Raw genomic sequence first — 21,089 nt, forward strand, 5'->3', positions numbered from 1 at the left:
GTGTCCTTTCATCAGTTCCTGCTTTGTCTCGTCACAACGGTAATGAAGTAAACATATTCCTTCTTAAGGGGAAGGACCCAACTTTTTAAAGGAGAGTGGTGTTTTCAGGAGTAACTGGAATCCTTTTTGTCCTTTGGCTGTCTGACACAGGCCAAATTTTCATCAGTGTGTTAATCCAGTTAGCACTGCAGGCTGGAGGAGCCTTAATTTTCAGTATTCCTTAGTTTGAGGAGGTAGCTTGGTACACATGAGCATCTTAGATCTTGATAGATGTTTCACCTTATGTCAGTCAATGTTGATACATAGGAAATGTGATATTTATGTTGTCCCTGCAGAGCTGTGTGTCTCTGTAGGCCTGTTAATGAAAGCTGTGAGTACATCAACAGTGTCTGTGTTTGAAGTGCACATATGAGGAAACAGCACTCGAAATAACTTGGGACTGTTTGGAGGTTGGAGTACACTTTCACAGTGGTATACTGTGAGCACTTAAAAGGTGGGGAAAGTTAGACTGGTAGCAGATAACCTACATATGTGCTTGTAGATTTTTTCATCCTTTTTTATATCTATATTATTTTTATATTTTTCAGGTTTTTTTTATAGGAACAAATATGTAGTTCACTCTAAAAGTAATGCCTCCCATTTATTTCCGTGGAAACTACAGCAGGTACAAAGAGTACAGTAACACTATTTGATAGAGCAAATTCTCAACTACAAAACGCTATTTTTCAACATAATCACCACTAATAGATATGCATTTTTTTCAGTAATCAGTAAGAACAAGTCTGCATGCCACGCTCATAATAAAAAATCTGCACCAGCAGATGTGACCCGTTATCACTGTCACTGCTGTTGAAATGCACCACCCCACCTCCTCACTGTGCTCACATCCACTGTTTGGTTTCTAGAAATGTTCAGCAAGCATTGATGAATACTGGTGCCATTTTTTCCATATGAAGGGATCCAGTGACACACCTTTGCATCTTACACACTCCCATGTCAGATGTCATTCTGTCAGACTGCCCCTCTGCTGCCATCTGTTACATGGCAACAAAATGGAATGGGATATTGGTGGGAAGGTTCAACCTCTGCTGCCATCCCAGCAACATCTGCCTCTGACATTGTGGGCCAACATCATAAAATAGGAGGCATTACTTTCAGAGCAGCCCTTGTATATCTGCTCTGTAAAAGATCAAAGTTCTGGAGCTTTACTGCTTTGTTGTGACTGTGCGGATAAAGGAGTTACAGAGATGCTAAAACAGCAAAGCCTGCAGCTTTGAAGCTGGTGCATTTTGATTGAACAGAAGATGGAGATGCATGGATTGGTCCTCTCTTAGCTGTAACTGTTGAGAATAACTCCTATGTAGTTTTCTATGGTTGAAGTATGCAGAGAATACTTCAAAACTGAAGATAAATGCAAGTCTGCTACAAACTGGTGGAGCTCCACCTGAATTCAGTTCTGTCAAATCAGAATAAATTACAAAATTATCTTTATTCCTCTAATATCTCAGCTTGTGAAAGAAAAGCACAATTTTTTTTAACTTTACTGAATCATTTTTCTTTTTTTGAAATGGCATTTTGGTTTTACTTGCATTTTGCTCACTAATTTTTGAGTAGGATGCACTGAAATCGCGATCAGATTCTCTCAATCTTTTCTCTTTCAAGCACACAGAGAACTCAGGGTAATTGTGTGTATTCCAGCTGTGCTCTGCGTTGTGCATAGCCACTCTTTGTCATTTCAAAATCAAGGCTTCCTTTGTTTGGCACAATTTTCATTTACTTGGTCAGTTCCGTGGTAGTTTAAATATTGGTGTAGTGCATTTTATGCACCATCTAACGTACAGAATAATGCTGTTATGTTATGGGCTTAAGGCTATTAAGGCTGCTGAGCTTGAGGTATAGCCGTTTCCTTCAGCAGCTGAAATGAACTTGGCATCACACCAGTTCCTGCGGAAATTATAAGAATGTGCAGAACCATTCTGCTTCAGGCCCATGGATCAGAACAGAAGGTCATCACTCATTTACATTGCGGGTGAAAAGGCATTTCAGGAAACGTGAACGCTCTCAAAAGTTGCCGCCTCCGCCCTTCTAGCTGAAAAACACCCTATTTTGAAAGGTCTTCACACCAAGTGTTCCCTGGCCATATTTCAAATGCAGGAAAGCAGTCCTATTTCTAGAGGAAAACCCTAAATAATAAAGATTTTGTCAGCAAAGTGATGTAGGCCAGAGAGAAGCTAAAGGTGAGTCAAAACTGAAAAATAAACTGATTCATACAGGAAAGAAAGCATGTTTTTACGACTGTAAAACAGCTTCTATTTGGTTCCTTATACTATAATTAACACAGAATATAGCTTACGCCGCAAATTGCTGGGTTCAGCCCTTGTCTCTGAGTGCGGACTGATGCTTCCAAAAACTTCAAATTCAGGACTTCTTCATGGCGTTAACTCTTCAGGCTGTGATAGTGCTTGGGTACCTTGCTGGATCAGTTCCTAACCATCTGCAACAGGTGTCTGACAGCTTTAATAAATAATGAGGGGACCAGGGAGGCCCAGTGCCAATTCTGAGGTGCCAAAAACAGAAAGGCGCTTGCTGGTTTTGCTTTAGAAAGAAACTTCAGGTTTTTATTATTGTTATTATTGTGTTGTTTGTTTAAATTGTTTATTGCCCAGTTTTGAAATGAAAGTCCTCATGAAGCAACTGGAATGGACCTTTGTGCTGAACTTGAGCCTGTCTTTCTGTCCAAACCCACGTTACCCATTTCTCCAATGGAAAGGTGCCTCTGTACCTTCTCTGATGCTTCCTGGAGGCTACAGGGAGCCTGAGGCTGTCTGCTGGACTCCTGCCGTGGTTTTGGTGCAGAAGCATTGAGGACACTAGTTGTAGCCCTTGGCGTTTCCTCAGAGCTCAAGAAAGAAGAGGTGACAGGTCTTGGGGAAGAAGGGGTTCTAGAGAGCAGCAGCTGGTACGGTGGCTCTGTGGCAGATGATTCTTCAACACCAAGATTGAAATCAAGAGCCCCTGCTGCACTGCCAATGGATGTAGTGATGTCTCCAGGCAAGCATGATGTTATAGTGCTTGCCTGGGCCTGATGGAGGTGGATCTACCTCCATCAGTTTGTCCTCTGGAGGTAGGTACATCTCCAGGGGCTCAACATTGCTCTCTGGTGGGTCTACATCCATTGGCTTGGGTTTGATGCTGCTCTCTAGAAACCAAAGCTTCTAGAAGGGAGGAGGTGGAGGAGAATCCGTCCTCCTCCACAGAGGACAGCACAAAGGCTGGGAAAGGGACTTAGTAAGTTGTATTTTGTCTCAGGCATATGCCTTCCAGACAGAAGTCGGTTAGTGACTGGTGTTCTGTTGTCAGGGTCCCTGTATTTATAACACTCAGCAAGGTGCTCATGACATCGGAAGGCCATCGCAGTGTGACCCTAAGAATGTCCCATGATGACCAAAACATGGCTGTGTTGGGCATAGGGAGGCTATGGCCGGAAAGTTGCCCTACATGCCACTAGTGGGGTTCTGCAGGGCTCCATTTTAGGGCTAATTCTCTTTAATGTTTTCACTGTTGATTCCAATAAAGACCTAGAGGTTATATTAAGTAAATTTGTTCATGATTTTAAACTGGAAGGAGTGTTGATTCCCATTGGGGGTGGAGAGGCCCCTGAGGGTGGCGGGTATGGCCCTGAGCTCCTGCAGCTGAAGGCACGTTTGTGTTTGGGTGGTCCTTTGTGGAGCCAGGGGTTGGACTTGGTGATCCTTCTGGGTCCCTTCCAACTCAGGATGTTGTATGATTCTATGATATTCAACACTAAGACTAAGTTTGGCACTCTCATATTACTGGATGTACGTCTAAATCTCTGGCTCACGCACATGCACTGAATAGCTGCAGAAATGTGCCTGTTCAATTCAAAGCTGGATTTATCTCTGTTATTTTGGCAACAGCAGTTTTTTCTCTTGCTCTAAAAAGCGATTTTTTTTCTCAAGTGAAACAGGCATAAATTATGTTGTATCTCATTTATCTGCATTCAAACTATGCATTATGTAAGTGAAAATGTGTTGTGTTTCCCAGAGATTTTCCAAAGTTGCTCCAAATAAGAGTGAAAATTTTGTAACTTTTCTCATAGTACTAACGTGTAATGCTTTACTGAAATGGAACATCTTGCTGTCTGAATAGGAAAGAGTTGACAACATCATTAAATGGTAGAAAAGCAAAACATAGCAGGTTGTATTCTTCAGAAGCATTGAAGTAATGCAGGAGTTTAACATTCTGGAGCACTGAACTGGATCCCTAACTCTTGTCTGCATTGCAGTACTTCCAAGGAGGAATTGCACCTCTGGAAGTCCAGATGTCTGAAAAAAGCCCAAGTTACTCAGTAGGTCAGAGTGCCAGCTGAGATTAGAGTTTTTCTGTTTGTTCCTATGAGCGCAGCTCCAACTACAGGGATGGCGTTCATTTCAGTATGCAGATACTCCTCTGAGCCATGGTGTGACCCTTATTACCAGCTAGCATGAAACACCCTGAAACAGGCACTCCTGGAACAGGACTTACTATTGCCTGTCCCTGTTAGAAGGACTGTGTTTTGGAAACATCACTTTTCCATACTAAACAAAAACGTAGAACATAAAGGTAACCTGGTTGATGCATCTGTGTGTGGATGTCCCCGTTCTACTTGCTGAAGTTAGAAGAGAGAGATCCTACCCTAAGGATTTCAGTTGCAAATTGGAGTGGAGTATAGCAAAGCAATGAGAGAACCTTGTGGTTTGGGCACCACGTTGTGTATGCATCTCCTGTTGTCTTTGATGCGTTCTGAGCATGTATGGTTTAGACGTTAATGGAACTGTGTGGAATGGGCTTCCTTGGGCTACCTTTAGGGAGTGCAGAATTGCATCTGACCTGTGCCCTGTGCATCCTGGGGGTCCTGCTGACTCATCTAAACTGTATGCTTGTAAGCTGTGGTTTATAAGTTGCTAAGCAGGGAAAAGTACTTGAAAGGCAATAGTTATCTGACTCAGATTTCCAAGCGAATACCTTTCTGCAAAGTCTGAGCTTAGAATCATAGAATGGCTTAGGTTGGAAGGGACCTTAAAGATCATCCAGTTCCAATTCCCCAGCCATGGGCTGCTTGCCCCCAGCAGCTCAGGCTGCCCAGTGCCCAGCCATGGCCTTGTGCGCTTCCAGTGATAGAGCACCCACAGCTCTGGGCAACAGTGCCAGGGCTTCACCACCCTCTGAGTAAATCATTTCCTCCTAATATTTAATGTAATTATCCCCTCATATGGTCTAAAACTGTCCCTCCTTGTCCTATTATCAGTCTGTTGTTTTGCTGATGCCTACAGGAGTGCCCTAGTGAGTGAGTATTATGGGATCAAGTCCTTCTGAGCTGCAATAAAGCTGAAAGGAAGATGAACACCTTTTCCTCTTGTGGGTGGGTGTTGCTGACGGTGTGATTATGGCTGTAGGCATGGTTCTAGGAGCAATGCTTTCTGCTGGAGGAAGCTTTATTTATTGCCATTGCTGGAGCTAGAACCGAACCTTTCGAAGGTGATTGATTTTTTTTTTTTCTTTAATACATGATACTTGAGTTGAGCAGTCGTCAGTGCAAAGTGTGCTTTGCTGAATTGGGACCTTCGTGCTGGAGAGGGGACTATTTCTAAGCTTTGGTACGTGAAGAGCATTTCCCATTAGATCATAAATTATTTACGTTCAGGTCTAGTGAAATCCCTCCTGATTTAGAGTGATGTATGGGAAAGTCAGACCCATAAAGTTAGTTTGAATAATTCTTCTGGTAGATCTGGAAATATTTAAACACATTCATTTTTTACAGTACTGTAAATTTGAAGAATTTAACTTTTGAAAAATTTGTTTCTGCTGTGTCATGTAACTTGGCTGTCACGAAACAGCCCCGTAGGCGCCCATTTGAACATTTGTGATGTATGTAGCAATTGTACGGCATCTGTGATCTTCTGAGATGTATCAGTGTGGTATGGATCCTATGTCTGCGTTAAGCTAGAGAGAAATTGCAGGAGGACAGTCTTTGAACATGTCACACATACAATCTGTATGCATGCCTTTCAAGACAGGCCTGTTTCTTATTGTTCCAGTCTGCATTTTTTGGCTCTGTCTTGTTAAATAGAGTGGTGATTTTTCGACTTGTCTTGCCTTTGTCACTATGTGCTGTGTGACCTGGAGCAAGGAGTTACATCTCTGCGCCTCAGTGTATCTGGCAAAATGCATGGTAAATGGGTAACTGCATCCTTGGTCTAACTATTGCAGAAAAGAAACTTTGCAGTAAGTTCAGTTCAGTCCCCAGCAGCTGTCTCATGCACTTGCAAGCCCCACTGTTTTTCCCATGCTGACTCTGTGTGCCATTGGCAGGGATTTGGTGCAGAGGTGAAGGCAAGGAGCAGCCTGGTGTTGTGCATGGCAGGGCCCTGCACTCTGTGCTTGCAGCTCTGCAAGGAGGAGTAGTGCCTGCTCCCTCTGTATGAACCATGGTGCAGATGTACACTGCACCTCCAACAGGACAGGAGGTGTCAGGTGTGTTGAAAGGACTTGAAAATACATGGAAAGTAAAGGTTTTCTGGTTTTTGCTGGTTGTATACATGTAGACCAATATTCTCTTGGGTTTTGAGGATCAGTGTTGGTATTTCCCTTGGGTTTTAAGGGCCTCTTATGCTCTGTAGCTTCTAGATAATTGGTGACGTAAAGGCTATACCAAGAGTTGAAATATGCTCTGTTTCTTATAAAGCACCCCAAAAATGGCAATGCTGGCATAGGGAGATAAATAATACAGTGACTTTTTGTCTGCAGAGTTCAAAGAGAATAGCTCAGTTAAAAAAAAATAAAATAAAATAGAATTCATACAGGGATACCAAATCAAACTTACTGGAATAACAGTACCTTAGGTATAGAATAAGGTGATGTAGCAGAGACATTTTTCACTTAAAATGTTCTTTTATCAGTGAACACTCTAACTGAAGTTAACAACTGGAAGCTAAAGAAGCTTATTTTAAATTGTTTCTGTGCATCTATTTAATTCAGAAGCACGTAAATGAGCTAACATTTACTGGACATTAGATACTGGTAATTGATCTTCTGTGTGAATTATGTGCTTTGGGAAAGTGATTTAGGCCTCTAGATCACTCAAACAGCTTTGAAATCTGCTCCCTCTTTGTAGAGCTAAATGAGACGTGTCCTGCACATTCATTTTTTTTTTTTACTAGTGCTCTTTAGTTTTTAGATCTTACAATTCTATTGCAGCATCACGAAGTACTGGAGAAGGCTGAAGAGCTTTCAAATAACCAGATAATCTGCAGCCTCGTTTCTGAGCAGTCCTCTGCTGTGATCTCTCCTCAGGTTTTGCGTGGCTGATCAGTAATGCTGTTCCCCTTAAAGAGGGGAATGCAAGCTCTTAGTCCTGGCAAGCTGCTCTGTGCTTTGGCCCTTCTTCCTCTTAGGAAGGTGCTAAACTTCTCTAATAAAGAAGCAGAGGATGCTGCAGCACAAAATTTCCCCTTGACCCACCTTTCAGAGGCCCAACTTCGGACCTCAGCTACTTCACATCCTCCAAATGACACAGATGGCAGGATAGAGCCAATCGGAAGCACTCGATAATAAAATGGCAATTCATTTTGCAATTCCTTCAGCATTCATGCTAACAATACTGGTCCTGATGGGCTCCTTGGGTATGAATGTAGCTTTCAATATGCAATTCCACAGGAATTACACCACTGCTCAGCTCTCATTAAGTCTGCTTTATTGTAAAGTGTTGCTGAGAAATCCTCCTATTACAGATACAGGACAACTGCTTTGCTTCAAAGAACTGCCTGATTTCCTAAAGCTCCTGTGTGTGTATCGGCAGGGTTTCATTTTATACTCTCTTTACAGTGCATTATCTCATTTTGTTTATATTTTGGACGCTAATGTGATGTGTTTAAGTATGTAAATTGCCATGATGCGAGAAAATGAGATGTTAAAAATAGCTGTGGAGTGCTGAGAAGAGTGGGATGGGGTAAGGTGGCCAGTGTGGGAGGAAGCACTTTTGGATCCAGAATTTCTCTCTCTGTCCTTTTAGGGAAAGTAAATCCCTCTCTGATGTCAAACCCCCAAGAGAAAGCTGTTTGTGAGTGCTGCCTTCTGCAACTAAAACAGATTTTTACCTGCTTACTGCAAGTAGAAACCTCACCTTTTTAAGTAACACCCAGTGTCTGCAGTGTGGGACTTCAAGGCTGAGCCCCCACAGTGGTGCTGGGACCTGCTTCCTAGTGAGTGCCTAGCATCCATTTGAGCTAGCCATGTAATTTAAGCATGAAATTAACAATTCTAACCTCAGTCCCGAAGACGGGTGCTTTTTCCCTGCTGGATACCTGCTGCTGATCCACTGTTGATGGTATCGGGTCTTTTAAAAAGCAGCAAGGAGGGGGGGGGGGGGGAAAAAAAACACAGGAAGAATCCCTCAGCTGTGATTGAACTGCACACAGCATAGTTTGGAGGGGTTAGAATGCATGGTCATGTTCAACCTGTATCAGTCCCTAATTGCAGAGGCTGTTTCTACTCTTTCCATCCACTCCATGCAAATGCTCTGGGCAAAAAAGGCCTAAGAGTAACGAGGTGGCTTAAGCAGTGGAATAATCATAGAAGACTTGCTAAGAACAACTCTCACCTTCTCACTCATTTCATTTATCATTCATTTATCTGTGCTTGGGTAGGTGGTGTCAATCATTTCCCACACAGTTTGTCTACAGAGAAGATGCCCAAATAGCTGGAAAAAAAACTCCACAAAACCAGCAAAGATCAGTTCCCCATCTCACCTTTTTAGACAACCAGTCCTCACCTTGTGGTTGGCCCTCCCAACCCTCGTTTCCATTACCTAAAATCCCAAGTCCATTAAAATCTATCTCATTAATCACTTTCTCTGCTGTTGCCTGAGGAGGTCTGGAGAGATTTACTGTCTTTGTCACATGCTGGAGCTCCTCTTTCCTCAGCTTATCTCTGACACCAACACAGGAACCTACCACCACTTCCCTGCTTCCCTCATGGCTTTCCTGGCTGCTGTGACCACATGGCAGTGTGCTGGGACATGCTGTAGGAGTTCTGTCACTGCTGTCAGCTGTAAGCCCTGCAGGATGTTGCCTTCACCAGCGAGGCTGGAGATGCTGATGGTGAGAGCAGAGCTTAAAGTGCCTTCATGATCCTCATCGTGGGGCTGTCGCTGGCGCTGTGGTAGACTTCTAGGATTGCACTGGGGAGGAACGAAGCTGTTCCCATAAGAAAAAGCCTCACAGTCGCAGCACTTGAGGGGGTGAACTTGAGGGGGTGACGTTGAAGTGATTGATAGGTATTCAAGCCGGTAGGCCGCATTCGGGCCTTGTTTGTGTAGCGCTGGGAAGCATCTGTATCTGGCCTCCAGCCCTGGAGGATCCGTGTGAAAGCCCTGATAATCAAAACATGTTGCCTACTGGCAGCACAGCATTAAAATCAGGCCTAATGAAGGGTTCTCTGTCGTCTCTTGGGATTTGCCTGTCACACCGAACCCTCCTCCGTCCAGCTGGGAGGAAGCCTGGGGATGAATGTGGTGGTGACAATGAGGCCCCCATGGCCTGCTGCTGGGCTGCTGATTTCCATATTAATGTGCAGCGTCCCAACTGAATGCTGGGCAAAGGACAGTACATCTTTAATTGGAAATATAAAGGACTGCTCATGGCCCGGCTTGAACTGGGAGGATTTATGTCTCTCCCTCTAGATGGGATTGAAGGGAATGGTATGATTCACTGAGCGGCATGCATGTCGCCTGATTTACTGCCCATCATTTACATTCCACTAAAGTCAATCAGTGCAGAAGGTCATTCTCAACCTGAATTTTTTCACGTTAAATCTTTTCTATCCCAGACTTAGTCAGGCCAAGTGAGGCAGTTGGCAACCCAAGCTGTTTTTGAGGTTGTTAATTTTAATTCTTCGATTAGGAGAAAGGAGACTATAAAAAGAAAAGAAAAATAGAAAATGCTTGAGAGTCTGTTGACAGAGTGTGCGTATGTGATAAACACAAGCAGACGCAACAAATAGTTGCTTCCCTTCTATAAAATCTGTACTTGCATATTTGTTGTGAGGCTGATGAATTCCTTATGTTCTGGGTCAGAAAGGCTAGTTCTGCCAACAGTGCCTGAATCATGGACTTGTACAGTCCTTTGCCTAACGTTTTGGCCCATCCCTATTCAGAGGTGAAGGATGACATGGTTTGGATGCTTCTCTTTCTCCATGGTGGTGCTTTGCACACAGGTAACCCTAACATAATAGTTAATACCTTGAAACTATCCTAACAACATTTTTGTAATAAATCAGCTTCCAGTAAGTTGTGAATCTTCTTGCAGTATATTGACAGTTTGTAATAGAAAATTAGGACCAGAAATCTGTATTAGCTGTGTAGTCTCGTTTCCAAATGTAATGTGCAGTTTAACCTGCAGGCTTCATAACAGCTTTTAAATAACTTAGTATGAAGATGTGAACTAACACAGCCACAAGTGTAGCTTGTTGATTTACTTGCACAATCTTTTAATGTTACATATGATGCTGGGTTTTGACAAGTTTACATTTAATCTCTAATTCTTACTCAGTTTATTATGAAATGATGGCAATAGAGGGTGTTTTTGCAAGACTTTGAGTAAATAGGAGCTGAATTGAGAGCTACGAGCTTGATTTTTTTCTTGTAATGCAGCTTTGAGCAAATAATGCAAAATAAGTACGAACATCAGTCTGAGTTAAGGTGGAACTTCAATGACATTGGAACAGTGTATACTTAATAGGACTCTTGTGGTGTCATAATAACTCTAGAGACAAGTGTTTGTTATAGCAGAAGAGCTAGTAATTTGAAATTTATTCTTTATAAGGTATTTTGATACAGAAAGAGGAACTTTAAAAAAATCTGTTATCTTCTTAATTCATCTGCTTTAACTATTCTTTCCTATATTCTTTTCTCCATGTTTTGAAACTTTGAGAAATTGTTGAAAAACCTTTTGCTGGTGATTGTTGATTGAAGAAGACAATTGGGTTGGGTGTTCCTTTAGTCAAACTGGCCAGCATAGTAGTGTGCTGCACGGGCTGTGTGCTGCAGAGGGAAGTCCTGTAGCTGACCCATGGAATATCGGAACAAGACTTGTGTGTAATATGTACACAGGTTAGCACCAGATTTGTGTAGATTTGTTTGTGGTTTTTATTGGTGAATGCTTAAACAAATGGCTTGGTATCTTTGGGATTACAGAAGCATGTAATTTTGAAGAGCATAATTGGCTTTCTTCCTTGGGACAAACTGGTGAATAGCCTGTCGTCCTAATTAAGTAGCCTTTCTGATTAACTCACAAGAGCAGCTTACTGGTGACCTAAGCCACTTAAACACTTCAGGAGATTACTGCAGCTTAACTGTTTTAGGGTCTTTTTAAAGCTTGAAGTACTTACTAGCATCTCTAAGCCTTTCAGACCTACAGGAGCAGTAGTTATTCAGTTGACAGTTTAGTATGAATAAACCATAGCAGGCAGTTCCTCATGATAGCAGATGGCTTTTGGTATTGGGGTATCTGCACTGCAACACTGCCTATAGTCAGAGATAATACTTCATCTTTAGTGTTCAAAAATAGTCAGTGGTGTGTGCCAGGCTTCCACCTGAAGTTTATTGCATGACGTTGCAGCTTCTGTGAGGCAGAAGTGGCTCTGGTTCTTGCTTCTGCAGCTTATGTCGCTGTCAGGCAGAAGTGTGCAAGTCTCTGAAAGAAGCTCTGAAGCCCTGTGGATACCACCAAGCTTGCTTGGGTGCAGTTTGAGATGCAGAGATGGCATCCATCTGCTTCACAGGGGGAGCTCATCCAGTTGCAGGGTGCAAGAGGCTTCTAATGAAGCAAAAGCAGAACTCCTGCAGCAACTGTTCCTTTATAGACAGTTCCACAGATTGTCCAATGTCAAGTCACTGGTTGTACTGACCTAAAACAGAACCTGCTCTCAACAAGCAGTCAGAGCCCATAGCTCCTCTCTGTGTCCTGCTTCTGAAAGCAAGCCATGCAAGGATTGGTTATAGGGAGCTATCGGTTTAGCAACAGAGGTTCTTTTACTGCTTATGCTAGGCTGGCAATAATATCCTGACTTCAGAGACTTCTCTGGAAATGCTGAGTGGGCTAACAACGGCAGCTTAAATTAGGTGAAGCTAGCAAAAAATGAATTGTGTGGTTCCTTTAAGTCTCCATCAATTTCTTAAATTCTAAGCATCTCAGAACAGCAGCAAAAAGTGATGTTCCTCCATAACTCCTGGCAGTATTTGTTGATGGGCAGCTGTGTGGGGATTTCTTAGTTTGCTTTCCTTAAAGGGTTTCCTGGGGTTAAGAAAAGGTCTCCTGGACTCACAGTGCAGAGGTCATGTTGGCTGTAGAGGCTGCAGACCGTGAGCAGGGTTGTGAAGGTCCTTCTTCAGGCCTTGCTCTCAGCTGACTTCTACCTTTTATATTGGATTTATTCTCAAGGCCTTAAATTGCTAATAATTATAATTCTGTGGCCCAACTTTATGCGTATTTCATATGTAAAATAGAACCATTTGTGCTGTTTTAATACAAATATAATTATGCGTCTTGACTGTGGGAAAGGTTGCCCTTTTTTGCTCATCGGTGCAGGGATTACTCACATTTACATAGAATCTCTTAGTGATGAAAAAACTAATTCATCAGGCTGGTGTTCCATGCTAGACTAATGCAATTTGTCTTCTTGAGAAAACTGTTCTCTGAGTGTTTGGGGTCACTGGAGATCTTGTACAGTTAGTGTAAGAATCCATTCAGAACAAAGCTCTAACATAGATTCGTTTTTTTCCCTGGGTTGCCCGTGAATATCTACTTTTCATTCATAAAATTAAAGAAATCCCATGGCTTGAGGCTTACATTTTGTGCACGGTGCCTGGATCCTACTAGTTTATATGTTACTGCAACCCATCCATACTAATGCATTGTCTGAGAACAAATGGGTGTTGTGAAAGACTGTGCTCTCCTGTTTACTTGTGTAAATGAGAATGCCATTGTATAGCAATGCTAACTCTTTGGATAGCCATTACCTGTTTCTTCTCCATGTGTGTTTTTTTTTTTTTTAAGGACAATCCAGGTATACTATTTGTTGGTTTATTTGAAGAATAATTTTTTTCTGTAATTACATATAGTTGCCTTGTCAAAACCCTTAGTCTGTTTGGATAATGACTTATATAATTTGTGCCAAATGCTAATGCCAATTTATTTTTCAACCTACTGTAGTAAACTTGCCCAAAGAATAAGAAAGTAGCAGTACATTGGCAGGGAACTGCATGTAATTTATCTGAGCTCTGTTACGTAGAACCTACAGATTCTTTGGAATTTCTACTTGGAGTTGATCAGGTAATGACCAACAGCACACATCCTGCACAGCACGTGTAGCTTTACATCCCCACTGCCTAAATCCTAAATCAGCATGTGTGTGTGAATGGTTGTATCAGAGGACCACTCTAGAAAAAAGCAAGAAAAAAAAAAACAGACCAAAAATCAACCATCCTATACGTTCTCAGAAGAACCAAAGAAATAATTCTTGATTTTCTTTAATCCATAATTCCTGGAAAAAAAAAAAAATCAAGTTTTCACTACTATTTTAAGAAAAGTGAAATATTTAGTAATCATATGTTAACATGTTAATATTTCCCCTTATGATGACTGTAGGATTAAATACCTCCTTTTCTACTTACCAGAAGTGCTAACAGCGTGTGATCTATTCTGGGATTGGCTATGCATTACAATTCAGAAGGATGGTTATTAGTTTTTGAAATCTTATTGGAAGTTGATGTTGTTCTTGCCTTGTTCCTCTTCAAGGAAGGTTGTGGAGAATGCTGTGCTCAGCAGAATAATAAAAATAGAGCAAACACCTGTCTTCAGATTGGCTCTGTGCGTGGTACCAAAAAAAAAAACAGGAAAAAAGAAAATGCTATCAAAATGCTCTTTAATGTGTCAGATGTATGTGTTTAAAATAAAAAGCAGAACTGTGATCTGTATATTCCTCTTATATAGGGTTTCTATTGTGAAACTCAAATTGCTCTTTGGGAAGCACTGGAAGACCACGAGTTCCAGAGGGATTTGGCAGCTCTTCACTTGGATGGAATCTTACACGTGTTCAGTGAGGATGTCATACTGCCTGCAGCAGGGGGTCGGAGCTTTGATCCTTGAGGTCCTTTCCAAACCAAGCCATTCTATGGTTGTATGATTCATATGTACAGAAAATAGATCTGCAGCCCTCTGGACCTATAGACATCATCTTCAGTTCTGTGAAGTGAGAGCAATGAGGTTTTCCTTTTCCACAGGATGGTAGTTGATTTTGAGACCCTTGGACATATTTAAGAGCAGAAGTCTCACTAAATCAGACCAAAACAGAGGCAAAATAATTTTAAGCAACTTTAAACTTAATGAGCACGGAGACCAAATGTATTATTTTAGAGGTGTTGTTCAAGTTAAAGCTCAAATATTTTGCTACTCACTGGGATTACTGTGTGTGAGTATTAGCTATGCCTTTCATTTGTGGCTCAAGACCACCAAGCGTGCTACTGTTCAATGAGGAATGAGTTGCACAAGCCTCCTTCCTAAAGGCTGTATTATATCTTGCTTTATCTATATGTGGTCACTTATACTTGCATAAATAGAATAATTAATTGCATCCCTTTCTTATGGCAGTAATAACACAGGATGCAAACAGTAAAGAATTGGTCCCTCTATGTCCAGCTCCAGGTGGGTCACAATGTCCTTCTGGCCGTATTCATTGAAGAATGACAACATTTTCCTTTGTTTGCTTTCCTTATGTCAGTCTCTCATGTTTCTCCATTTCCTTAGCATTTCAGTGGACCAATGTGAACAGCTGTAACCACAAGGAAATTGGTGTAGTTTAAAAGCTGTTTCTGACTGGTCAGCCCAAATCTCAGATCTTCCCATGTTGCTTTGCTGGCTATGTAAGGAAATCAAGCTTAGCTTAAAAAGATATCTAGGGCCAGCATTCTGGTGTATTCAGCTAGGGTATTTCTCAGAGCGTGGCAATTGCATGGAAGGAGCATTGAGTATAGTTAAGATTGGGAAAACAAAAACAAAGGCAGCAACCAAAAACATAACTAAACAGCCTTACTGGCATAAAAAGTAATTTCTGTTTGAATAATGGTTTCTCTTACTGACTCTGAAAAGAGACAATTATAGACTTATCTAAACAGGGATAAAACTGAAGACAAATTATCTCAAATCCATGTGTTTTTTTAATTTAGGATTGGCTACACTACTGTTTAGATATGAGATTTCTTGAAATTAGTTGGATCCTTCGGTTACATACCACACACCTCCCAAGTCATGTAGAAAAACAGAGGTATTAATAGTCTTTTCTTTTCTCTCTAAAAGAAAAGTTTTCTCTTTTCTTTCCTATGGAGGCTCATATCTCTACCAGATGTTTGAGCAGTCTTTCCTAGCACAGCCTCCATTCAGACACTGAATGAGTTTGCTGGGTCTATTATTTCTCTATCAGACAACTTTTTGTCTCTGTCAGTGTTATACCCATCACCTCATCTCATAGGCATTCTTATATCCTCTTTAAACATAACTTGTTATATTTGGCCATGCTAAAGAGTAAGTTTAGTTGGTTACGTTCCTGCATGTGCCAATTACCAGTCAAACTACTGAAGAAGAATTGTCCTAATAACAACTAGGTATGCAAATAAAGTTGCATGCTCTTGAATAAACAACACTGAGACTACACTGCAGGCTTTTTTTTTTCCCCTTGGTTAAGTCACTATCATTTTCTGTGATGCAGAGCTGTGGTACAAATGCACAAAAATAGTGGACTAATCCTCTTTTGAGAGCTGTTTTCCTATGTTCTCTTCTCATCCTTCCTTTATAGTTTCAGTGCTAGAATGTCAAATGGAAGAGTCCTTAACACTGAAAAATCACTGCTTTGATTGGACTTGAATCATATAGATCAGCCATCAGTACTCAATGAGGATGAGGTGTTGCAGTTCAATAAGCAGTGCAGGTACGAATGACCCTGGTATGGGATGTCTATCCATCATTGGGTGATTGATACTACACCCAGAGATACCACGTAGAGTTAAAGACCCCCCAAATAAGGAAGTTTGCATTTTTTTTACTGGATGGCTTGAAACATAAGAGGCTTCTCTGCTGCTTGCTAGCAGTATTTCAAGTTATGGCATTGACATAATATAGAGCAACAGGCCAAGAATGAGCAATTTCTGTAAAAGCCTACTTAGGCAACAGCTTCAAGCCATGTATTTCACGAGCTCCACTTTGAGATTACAAGTAATATTTGTAGGTACTTTTCAAAGTTTGTCTTAGTTTCAGTTGGGACAGAGTGTCTGGTATGATGCTATGTTTTGGTTCTAGGAGAAAAACAGTGCTAATAACATACTAATGTTTACAATTCCTGCTAAGCTGTGTTGTACAGAGCCAAGGCCATTCTTGGCAAAGGACCCAAGGAGCTGGGAGGGTACAGAATTAAGACAGTTGACTTATAGTGACCCAAAGGGATGAACTGGCCATATGACATCAAGCATAAGGAGTTTTCAAGGGGGGGTGAGGGTTCATCTGTCTCTCTTCTGCTGTTTGGGGGCTATCTGGGCATCGGTCAGGGGATGGCAAGTGCTTGTGCATCATTTGTTATATATTTGTCATAAATAATTATCCTTTTCTCTATCTTAGTAAGTAGTTTTTATCTCAACCCTCAAGTTCTACCTTGTTTTTTTTTTTTTTTTTTTTTCCCATTCTCTCCCCCATCTCACTGAGAAGCAGGGAGGAGTGAGTGAAGGACTGTATGGTGTGTAGCTACTTGTAATGTTGTTGTGGTTTAACCTGACAATACTTGGCTACTTTAATCTTTAGTTAGTAAACCTGAGAATCCTTTTGGGTAAAATGCACAAAATATGTGAAAGTACAAAAGCTTTATGAGGTTTTTTTTTTTTGTATGAAGAAAGCAGAAACAAATAGAATTGATTGTCATGAACAAAGTTACTGAAGTCCAGTAAGAACATGAGTGGTGGATAGCTTTGTAGAGATTGTATGTCTTGGTCTATAAATTTCTATTTTGGCTAAAGAAGGCAGGCTTTTTCTCTGTGAAACTACAAAAGACAAATTTCTTTCTTCAGGCTCTATCCCTTCCTTATTTGTCTACTCAATCCATATTTCAGACAATCAAATTCTCTTGGGGGCAAAATTTTGTGCATCTTTGCTATCATTCCAATGTGATTTGAGTCAAAATGGATTCTTTTGCTTCTGTTTGCAAGTAATGATCCTTCTGGCATGGTTATATCTAGTGATCTCTCTCGATACTATGAGTTAAGTTTGTCCTTGGTGGGCATGTGCATCTTCTTGGTCTTGGAATTTAATTCTTGGAATTTAGCTGGTCAATGTAGCTTTTGTCAAATCTTCTATTTTCAGCGTTAGCACAACTGTGGGCAGCCTGAGTGGGTGAACATCAAACAGGGAGGTGAGCAGACGGAAGAGATACTGTGGGAAATTGTTCTGTAGTAGTTTGGGCACATTGCAACAGTTCAGAAGGCTGATTCCAAGGTCTTGTCTTGTTTTCTTGGCCATAATGTCATGCCTTTGGGAACACTTCTTGCAGATAATAACTGGCAGTTATAAACCTTTAAACATTGTGGGCATGAGGTTTATGTGCTTTTTTTTGCCTTTTTTTTCTCCTTTATAATTTACTTACCCAGAAAAGCTCAGCTCAAATCACATTTACCATCTGGAAACCTGTGTGGTCCAGCTCTTCGTTATTCTATTAAATCCACGAGTGAATTCCTTGAAAATGGTGTCTGCATGGCTGATGCAGGGTTGCAGTCCTTGTACCCAGAAAAATTCTGTTGCAAAAAAAGAAAACTTGCCTATGGGGCACCCACCATGTGGGCTGTCCTCTGGGAAACTCATTTTCTCTCTCCTATAAGTTCAGAGAACTTCTGAACAGTAAAGCAGTGGAACAGTTTTGTAAGGGCGGAGAGAGCCCCAGGGTTTCTAGGGCACTAACCTGAACTTCAGGTCTACATGGGAACTGTCACTTTCTGTCTCCTAGGAGTAACAGAACCTGCTGGAAATCATCCACTGTGTGCAATCTGAGGACAATCTCAAGCTGAAAGTTCTGCTCTTGTCCCCAGATCTCCTTTGATCAAACCCCTCAGCTCTTGGCGTGGATGAGTGAGGGGAGGAAGGCAGTTGCAGTGGAATTGACTGCATTTCTCTGTACATGTGCACTCAGTAAATGGTCTGACCAGCACAGTATGCAGTTCATCTGCTTACCTGGGAGTTCATTCTAGTGCGTAGTTAAGGTTCTTCCAGTTTTCTTGGTGAATTTTCCCCTGTCCATCACAGCTTTGCATGTCTGTGAAGTGTGAGAGAGTTGAAAAGTATAACTTTCTTTTATGAGCAGGAAAGAGGTCATTGAAGTTCATGAAAGTATAGTAATTAGCAGTCTGTCCTCATATGAAGTGCGAATGAGAAATCCACCTGTCAGTGACACATGAGGCATGCTTTTGGAGCCAGTATGCTTGCAGGAATGTAAAGGAATAAATTCAGCTTTTTTTTTTCCCGTGACGGCAGGGTGAGGAATGAACTGTGGCAGTCTGTCCACTCCCCTTGGTTTTTCACCTTTCACAAATGCAGGGTTTATTGCTTTAAGAAACAAAAAAAAATCCCACCACACCTACAGTGACTTCTCACGAGTGTGCTGTAGAGCTGTTTTTGCATGGCTATTGGATAAAGATCCATCACCAGCTGACTGATATGTGACCCACAGGTACCACATATGTTACCTAATGACCAGTCACTTAATTATGGACTGGGTGACATGTTTATAAGGGTGAACTTTAGAGTGCTATTAGAGAATGGACAGATGAACTATACCAGTGCCCTCCGGGTAGACTTCACCCAGACTCTTCTGCCTCTGTGGACCCATTACACAGTAATTAGGGTGATTTTTAAGTAGGATGCAAGGAGTTAAATGACTAACCTTATTATTGCTTCATTTGTCACTGTGGTAAGTGCTGCTTTGAGGGAGGTGGCTTGGAAAAAAGTGAAAGAGAAAAAGAAAGAAAAGAAGTGGAAGTGTAAAGTGCCTTCTTCTCTAAGTCCGGACAAGGAGAGCAAGAAGATGAAGGGAATTTAAGACTGGACAAAGCTTTGAACAACCTGATTTTTGTTTTAACAATGGCAATGTCCATGAAATGATATCAGTTGCATGATGGTGTTCCATGACAATGGTTTTTTCATGCTAGTCATTTCCTTCATAGTGCTAAGAATAAGGTATGCATCTTGGGGACATAATTGATTTGGTTCAACGGGATCTTTTCAGAAAATGGTTTGAAAGTGGTTTTTATTTTTTTGCCATAGTAGGAGGTGGATGCTGGACTGGGACTCAGTTTATCTTGATTTGGTCCTTGGCTCTGCCACAACCCAGAAGAGATGCTTTCAGCAGCTTCTCAGTCTCTGCTGTTTTGTAGCTCCACTCAGTGCTAGGATTTTGGGTCAGACATTCATTACACATTTTTCCAAGATGTTCTTCTGATAAACTGAGGGAGTGATGCAAGTCCTCATATTGGTAGGAACAGAGTATGTGCCATAGAGGGTCAGATGCCAGATCCTTGCCTTTGCCCTTCTGCCATTACCATTGCGGTGGAGATGTATGCAGCTAAGTTCTGGTTCTCCCTTTTTACCTGAGTTAGAATGTGGTTATGTTGCAAAATCAAGTTTCTGGGTCCTCTGTCCCCACTAACAGCAGCATCAGATTTGTCTGATGTTGATCTGCGGGAGCTGCTGCCCTGAGGGAATAGCACTGAGCTGTGTCAGGGAAGGGCCAGGTGGGCGTGAGGAAAATATTCTGCCCCAGAGAGCGGTGGGAGTGGAACAGGCTGCTGAGGGCAGTGGGCATGACCTTGAGCTGCTGGAGCTCAGGAAGCACTGGGACACCACTTTTAGAGGTGGGATTTGGGTTTGGGTGGTGCTGTGCGTGGAGCCAGAGGTTGGGTTTGATCATTCCTTCCAGCTCAGGATGTCCTATGATGTGTCAATTTCGGGTGGTTCTTCTAGAAGGATGTCCACCTCCATGGGCTGGACGCTGCTCTCTGGTGGATCGACATCCATCGGCTCAGGTTTGCTGCTGCTCCCCTGAAGCCGTGGCTTCTTTGGTGGAGGAGGATCCATCTTTCTCCACAAAGGACAACAAAAAAAGTGGGTAGGGACTTGGTAAGTTGTACCTTGCTAGCAGCCTTCTGGCCCACGGATCTGGCTGGTTAACAACTGATGTTCTGTTGTCAGGGTCCCCGTATTTATAGCAGTTGTCAGGGAGGTGGTTCATGACACCAGAAGGCCATGGCAGTGTGAGCCTAAGAATGTCCCATGATGACCAAAAGATGGCTGTGTTGGGCATGGGGAGGCAATGGCCTGAGAGTTGCCCTATGTGCCACTTAGTGGGGCTCTGCAGGGCTCCATTTTCAAAACAGTTCTCTTTCATGTTTTTATCAGTGACTCCAATAAAGATCTGGAAGTTATACGAAGTAAATCTGTGGATGATGCTAAACTGGGAGGCAGATTGCCTCCCTTGATGGTAGAGAGGCCTCACACCAAAGTCTTGAGAGATTTGAGGGCAGTCTCTGTCTGCACAAAGCAGAGAAGTGCTGGGTTGTGCAGCTGGGATGGGGCAGCCCTGGCTCTGTGTACAGACAGGAATGAAGGGCTGGAGAGCAGCCCCATGGAAGGAGACCTGGGGGTTCTGGCTGGCAGCAAGCTGTCCGTGAGTCACAGTGTGCCCTGGCAGCCAGAAGGGCCAGCCGTCCCCTGGGGTGCATCAGGCCCAGTGCTGCTGGCTGGGTGAGGAAAGGGTTTGTCATGCTGTGCTCAGGGTGACACAACATAAGAAGGGCATAAAGTTGTGAGAGAGCATCCAGAGGAGGGCTGCAGAAGCGGACGAAGTGTGTGTGAGGAGCAGCTGAAGTTGCTGTGTTTATTTATCTCTGCTCTCAGAGATAGGGTTTGGGTGGTGCTGTGTGTGGCCAAGAGGTGGATTTGATGCTGCTG

The sequence above is a fragment of the Gallus gallus genome, chromosome 20, assembly GCF_016699485.2.
Source record: "Gallus gallus isolate bGalGal1 chromosome 20, bGalGal1.mat.broiler.GRCg7b, whole genome shotgun sequence".
Lineage (NCBI taxonomy): Eukaryota > Metazoa > Chordata > Aves > Galliformes > Phasianidae > Gallus > Gallus gallus.